Here is a 7,231-nt window from a genome sequence, read left to right on the forward strand (position 1 = left end):
GATCAGACAGTATGAATACAAGTACATATTCAGACCAAACACCCATTTGAGGAATATCTAATTTCCATGAATGGCCAGCAGCAGGTTCCCGGACAAATCAGATAAGGAATGTGTATATACTGCTATCCCTAGCCAGATGCAGTTAAAGCTTTTGAAAGTGTTGCAGTTTCAGTATGCATTGAATTGGATTCACCCAGCTACTTGTGGCTGAAATCTAATTAGCATCACTGTATTTTTCTGCAGGGTAGCATAGCAAACGTGGCATGCTTAATAAGATTGCCATGCTGCTTTCACAGCTTTAACTGTCAACCTACCTTTGTTCTGAAGAAATGGAAAGACTGTTAAAATACAAGCTGGAAGGAGGAAAAAAGTTAGAGGGGATGTTTGGACTTCTGAGCTTTCCTGATGCATGAGAAAACAATGGGAGTGTGTAAGTTGCCTTTACTTTCTAAGGGTGACTGCCTAGTAAAAACATCTCTTCAGATCAAAATTTCCTTCCTCTCTGACTTGAAACAAGTATCTTTCCCTCTTGCCAGCACATTTCACACCACATCTTGCTGTTTTGTAGGAGTTAGCAGTATGTCTTGCTATCTTTGAGTTGCTTTGCAGTCTCTGTTCAGTTGTCTGTTTCTGAAGCATCCAGGTGAGAGTAGCATTGTGAGGGGTTTAATGTTAATGAAGATACAGGAGCAAATCAAACAGCCTCCTTTGTAGCTTCTGGTTCTAAGAGTCTTGCAAAGGTCTGTGTAAGTCCTCTTACCCATAATACTGTGTGCACACCCTAAATATACTTTTAACCTGAACATCTCAGTAAGGTTAGTGAAGCTGATGTAGATGGACAATGACTGATGCAGCCCAAGGTCACCAAGCTCATCTCAGTAGAACTGAGTTAAATGTTCTTCCTTCATTGTATTGTTCTAACAACCCAGTAGTGTTTTCTGCATGTCTTCTCAGTACTTTATTTATTTGGACAAAACAAACACCTACTGCTCCTCAGTTTCCAAATAGCCATTCTTTATGTAAGGACAAATGCTGTATTGTTGTGTTTGCTAATAGGATTTTTTGCAGCCTGCTTTTTTATTTTGTCCTCAGGAAAGGTTTTCCTGGCAGATGTAGGAATTTGGCTTGAAAAACACTGGCTTTTTTGGGGGGTGTTCTATCTCTATGTTCAGATGTACTTGACAAGCTGTATGATACTACAAGTGAGTTAAGGGTTTTTTTCCAATACCTCCCCTTCATTCCTACTGGTCATTAACACTGTACACATCACTAACACTTTGTACAGCTGAGTGCCTTTAAAAACAGTTGTGTATCAGAATACCCTAGTGAGAGATGTTAATATTATTGCTGTGCTTGCTTACAAACTTTAAATTATAGCAAATACCATGTGACAACTCATCCTGAATGTATGGAGTTGAAAAAAGTTGCTAAGATTAAGTGAATTTGTGGGATTTCCCTCAGTTACCTGTTTATGGACTCTGAGACTGGGCTCCTGGCTAAACCTAAATATAAGAATTGCAAGGCTGGATCAGACAGATTTCTTGCAAACCAAGGGTCCTGTCTTAATGCTGTGTAACAACAAATTCCTAGGGAAAGAGTACAAGCTCAGGCTGTGCATACCATCTTTTTCTGTCTTGGATACACCTGGTACCAATAAGGGTTTCTGAAGCATTTAATTTACCTTTAATTGTCAGCAGTGGACTTCTGTGAATTTGCTTATCCCCTCTTTGAACTTGTCCATAGTTCTTTGATGCTTTAGCAGTAAGTTCCACAAAATAATTATGCTTTGTAGCACAAAAATAGTTCCTTTGCTTAAGACATGTGGCTTCATAACCAGTGAGTTGCCTCTTAGATCTAGTAGTGTAAAAAACAGATGACAATTATTTCCTTCCCCCTCCTTCTTAGCATTCTGTAGACCAAGTGCTGCTTCACTGACTGTGGTGGAATCTGGGTTGCTGATTTATGAAGTGGAAGCAAATGCCTGCTCTAGATGCAAATGCAACTTGCATTTCCTGTGTCTCTCCCAGTTACTTGGCATTGTAGTATGTTAATGACAGCTTGGAGCAGGTGTGATTTTTCATTTCTGTGTGATGAACCAGTTGTGTGCTTATCTTTTGAAAATGTGATGACAGATTGGGAATGCATCCAGTTAGACAACCCATGTCCTCCTCAATGCTTGCTTGTGTTAGTGGATGCTGTGCTCAGTCAATTAACAGTTTGTCAACAGCTGATTGCAGGATAGCAGAATTAAGATAGCACCGCCTGCTAAGTAGATTTTACTTCTCTTAGGTTATTGGCACCTTGGTAATGACATTCTGGTTTAGGCTGAGCTTGGTTTCCTTGCTGGTACTGCTAGCCTCTCTTGCTGTGCAGAGCCTCAGTCTGAACAGCAGCTTTGTTGCAGTTCCTGAGACTCTGAAGGTTTTCTCAATTTTCCTTCACAATGACAAGGAATTAACACTGGCCCTGAACTGTGATAAATCAAGCCCTAAGTCACTGTAAGACTGTGGGAAAATACTCTCCTTCACAGAAGGTGAAGGGGCTATTTTAATCATGGAATTGTAGAACAGCCTAGGTTGGAAAGGACCTCAAAAGATCATCTGGTCATGGAAAAGGGTACATAGGGTACACCCTGTCCAGTTGCACCTTGAAAACCTCCACTTGTGGTGATTACCACATCCCTGGGGAGGTTTGATCTTGACTGAGCTTTCTTGTGTGGTGTGAACTTATATGTGAATGGCATATGTGCTTTCTCTTTAGTGGAACTGTAGGGTTTTGAGTACTTTTACTTGTCTTTGTCTCCACAAGATTTGACTCCCAAGTGTTCAGCTGTCTCTAAGATGCACATGAGGCATGTCTACAGCAGCAAGTAAGACGACTGGCTCTTTCTTCCTTCATTGTGAATGCTTGCTTCCAAATCTATGTGAAGAAATATCCATGTTTCTAGAGACCCTTTACAATTTTCTTTAGTTGTTTTCTGGTGTTAAGCTGATGCTTGTATTTTCCAGTCTGTGCTCTAATGTGTCCAGACTGTGTTCTAGCATCTTCTATTTATTTGTAGCATTTTAAAGTGTATACTTACAGATGCAATTCGCTGCACGGTACAGGTACCAGGCAACTGATTATGCATTTCCCTAGCTTATAATAAGACACAAATAAAAGCATGGAGTGCTTTAAGGATAAATGGTAATAAAGTCTCTTGGAATTTCATTTCTGCACTTAGTGCAAGGCAATGAGAGCTGTACAGGCTAATGCTATGGCCAATATTTCCATCAATGTAGAGTGGGGAAAAAACCCACTACCAAAATGGAAAGGCAGCATTTAATGTTCACTTTTTCCAGTATGTATAAGTGCCCAGGCCTCCTGGGAGGATAATCAGTCCCTGTGAGAACATCATTATCTGACTGTGTGTACAAAGTAAAGATTGCTTTCTCAACTTCCTTTGTCTAGAAACTGTAGGTCACTAGCATAGACTGAGTGCATGGACTCAAGACAAGACCACTGCCCTTCTGCGTTGTCTCTTCCATGTTGCCAGAGTAGAGGTGGGAGTAGGCAAATTTTCTCAAGCATGGAACTGGGGTGGCAGCTGCAAGGTTGCCCATGGAGACTCCTTATGCTGCACTGTAAAAAAGCGTCACAGGTTGGAGGCAGAACACTCAACTTTGGTAACTCTAAGCATCACGGCAACCAGTACCCTGGTTTGGAGATACTGCTGGAGTTCAGCCAGGCTCTGAAGGTCAAGTTGCCTAGAGAGCTTTTTCACAGCCATCCTTCCATCTCTACATATGCACACAGCTCTTGCTTGAAGGGCTCAAGCTCTTGAGGGCAGAAGCAAGAGTTACGATCTGTGTGAGGTTTTGGTTGTCGTGTGTCGTCCCCCCCCGCCCCACTATTGATGCTGCTTATCTCCTTTACCTAGCTTGCTATGTACAATTTGCATTCTGCTTTTGTTAGGGAATAGTATGGGGAAGAGAGTCTGGAAAGAATGTTGCAGGGAAATATGCTAAGAGTTCACTTATAATAGTTCATATAATCTGACCCAAAATGTTTTAAGACTTATTCAGAAAGCTTAGCATGAAGCAATTAGAAGTGTAAAATCAGTATGCCCACATGAAAGCATATTGAACAGATGTTAGTGTACTCTCCTTCCGGGATAAAATAACTTCTAATACAGCCCTAAATCTCTTGCAAGATCCCTCAGTTCTGGAAAATACAATATCATTCTAAGCATTCAGAGATTTGACTTGAGCTTTTTAATGTTTTGAAATTTTCTGTCTTGAATTCGCTTTTGTAAGAGAAATGTGGTGGAGAACATAATTTCAAGTCACTTTAGAAGTATGTAACACAATGAAATCCTTACTGAGTACTTTACTGATGTCTTCTCTTTTCCCTCTCTTCTCCAGTTCTTCATGGCAGAAATCACTTCTGCAATTTACTTTAATGGGACTTTTCCAGTCCAGGGAGAATTGCTATAGGACAGGTATAAACTTGAATGATCTTTGTGTCATGCAGAGTGCTTGATGAACTCCACGTTCAGAGACATTTTACCTTGATAGAGCTCCACTGATTGCAGTGGACTGGTTTCTAACATTCCCATTTTTAATGGCATCAAAGCAATGGGGTCACTATCATTAGAACATTAGATCTGAATTTTCATATGGACTAGAAATGTTTTTCTTGGCTTTTTTGTTCAGTTGTTTACCTACTTGTGTGTTCTGGAGAAATAGCAACTGTGGGGGACAATTCCATGTGGGTCTTGCATTGCAGTTAAACTTTATTGACTTCAATTATAAAAATAGATGTAAGAAAATACTACTAAAACCAAATGTGTTAATAACCTGCTGTTTTCTTCTTGGGACATATGTGAACTCATTATGTGACTCTTGATGGCTGTTGCTCTAATGTATATTTAGAAAAGTCTTTTGCTGACTCTACAGAAGTAGCGAACTTGTTTCACCTTTTGACCTTGTACACATTTATAACTGACAATCCCAACTAAAAGTGAAACTAATAAAATAACACAAACTAAATTATCTGCCTGCACCTTCAGCAACATTTTATTCTTGTTTTAAAAACAGCGTTATAAATTCAATACAGCAAAATGTGCTGTGTCTGGATTTTGCAGCTCCCAGCTTTTGACAGTCTGTCTGCATTCTCTGACCTGGAGAAAATTCAGCTGCATGTAAAGAGAGGAAATAAAATTACTACTTAGAAGCCTTGGTGTTAAACAGTCTGTTGGCTGAAACCTGGAAGAATGCTCACAAACCTTCTCAACTTTTTTTTATGGAAAACAAGATCTATCATTATACTATGTGAAAAATGAGTCCTCTTTCTGGAATCATCTCCATTAATTACCAGGTTAAAGCTCAGGTTTCCTTGCTAAAATGAATTTGGACTTTGATAATTACTTTAAAAGGAACAGTTCCATAGTCTTGTCTTGATTTTTCTTGTCAAAATATTGCTTCTTAATGCATTACTTCCATTACAATAAATTGAAGGAAAAGGGGGGGGGGAAGATGCTAAAAAGGCAACATTAAAACTGTGCGAGGCATGGTGACAGATTGAGACTGGAATTATTGGACATTCTTGGAAGGAGTGAAAATGCCCCCTTCACTCTCTGCCACCAGCTTCTTCCACTGTGTGCCTGGAAGCATACTTGCCTGTTTCTTTTCCTTTCAGGTGACCAGCCAGGAGCTGGGGATAATAGTAATAGGCAGACCTTCAAATTTATCTCCCACCCTCTGTCCCAAGAGTGGGTGAGCAACCAGGAAGCTCTTACGGATATAATTTGTGTCTTTAAAAAGCCTGGTGAATATTGAGCACTCTGTATGTTGTATCTTATTGAAACCCAAGAGAATTAGGCTCTTTGCCAGGTTTAAAAAGGTATTCAGGCTGAGCATTAGAAATGAAGCTTTTCCTTGTGTGAATCTGGATTCTTAATTTTATTTTATTTTTTTTAAATCAAACACAGTTGACTTTGAATATGTTACACAAGGATATAAAGGGTAAGAAGGAGCCAAAAAAACTATGGTGGACTACAGTAAGGTCTGAGCTGAAAAGCTTCTGCAGGCTATTTGTGAGGCATGTTCCAGCTGTAAAATAACTGTTACCAAAAATATCTTAAGATCACTGTGTAATTTAATCAGCTTTGAATGTCAGCTCATACAATGGAACATATGTACATATTTTAAAAGAAGAGAACTGATAAAATTAGCCCACTTCTGCTAAGATATTACTTGAACAAATGCTTGCTTTGAGCTGGCATCATCTAAAGTGTGTAGCAGGGGGATCAAGCTACCAGCTGGGTGAGGAGAATGGGCTCTTGTCCCTTCTCTGCTACTCTGAACAATTCACCTCACCTCCTGGTGCATTTGTTTCCCTGTCTGCAAATGGACTGAGGAGCACAGATAAAAAGCTCTCTGTAAAAGATACATGAGAGAACAATGATATAATCCTGAAGGTTGCACTGCTGTTATACTCAGAACTTGTATTTTTCATTTAGGAAAGAGTATAGTTAACTAGCAATGACAGAGTCACTTGGCATTTTTGTTGTAGATACACAGTGTGTTCTTTAAGTTGTGTGATTGTCTGTGGACAGCATCCTAATTAAACTCTCATTGTTCTTGAAATACCTTAATAAGAAATTATTTTAAAAAGCCTCAGTACAGTGTAACTTCAAATACTAAGAAAACTATGTATTCCTTTTTTGTTTCATTGACATACAAATGCTCAAAGTATCCTATAGAAATTCATTATTTCTTAGAAACAGCTTTCTCTGAAAATTTTTGGATAAATGTAAAAGTGTACTTACTGAATGACAGTGTGTTAGGCCCTTCATCTTCTGAAAACCAGAAACACTTTGTAAGAAGTAATGAGTTCCTGCTGCTTCTCTCCTGGAAATGGATGGCACAATTCATCCCCTGTTGCTCTATCCTATCCAATTTTCATTGTTATTAAATGAAGATAAATAGTCACTAGTTGCCTTAATGGTATGTTCTTACACAAGCAATCTGGGACTGATAGTCATGGCAAAATGCTGGGTTCATGGTAGAAAAATAAAGAAATATCGGCTCTAGTGAAATGCTGTACACAGATGTTGAAATGAAAGGAAAGCAGTACTGAAAAATGCTAATCTTTTTGTCTACTTTTTTGCATATTCACTACTATTAGTTCAAATTGATTTGCTGATCTACACAAGTTCCTGGATTACAAACTGTTGAGAGGTACTTAA

This window comes from Accipiter gentilis, chromosome 5, assembly GCF_929443795.1.
Source record: "Accipiter gentilis chromosome 5, bAccGen1.1, whole genome shotgun sequence".
NCBI lineage: Eukaryota > Metazoa > Chordata > Aves > Accipitriformes > Accipitridae > Astur > Astur gentilis.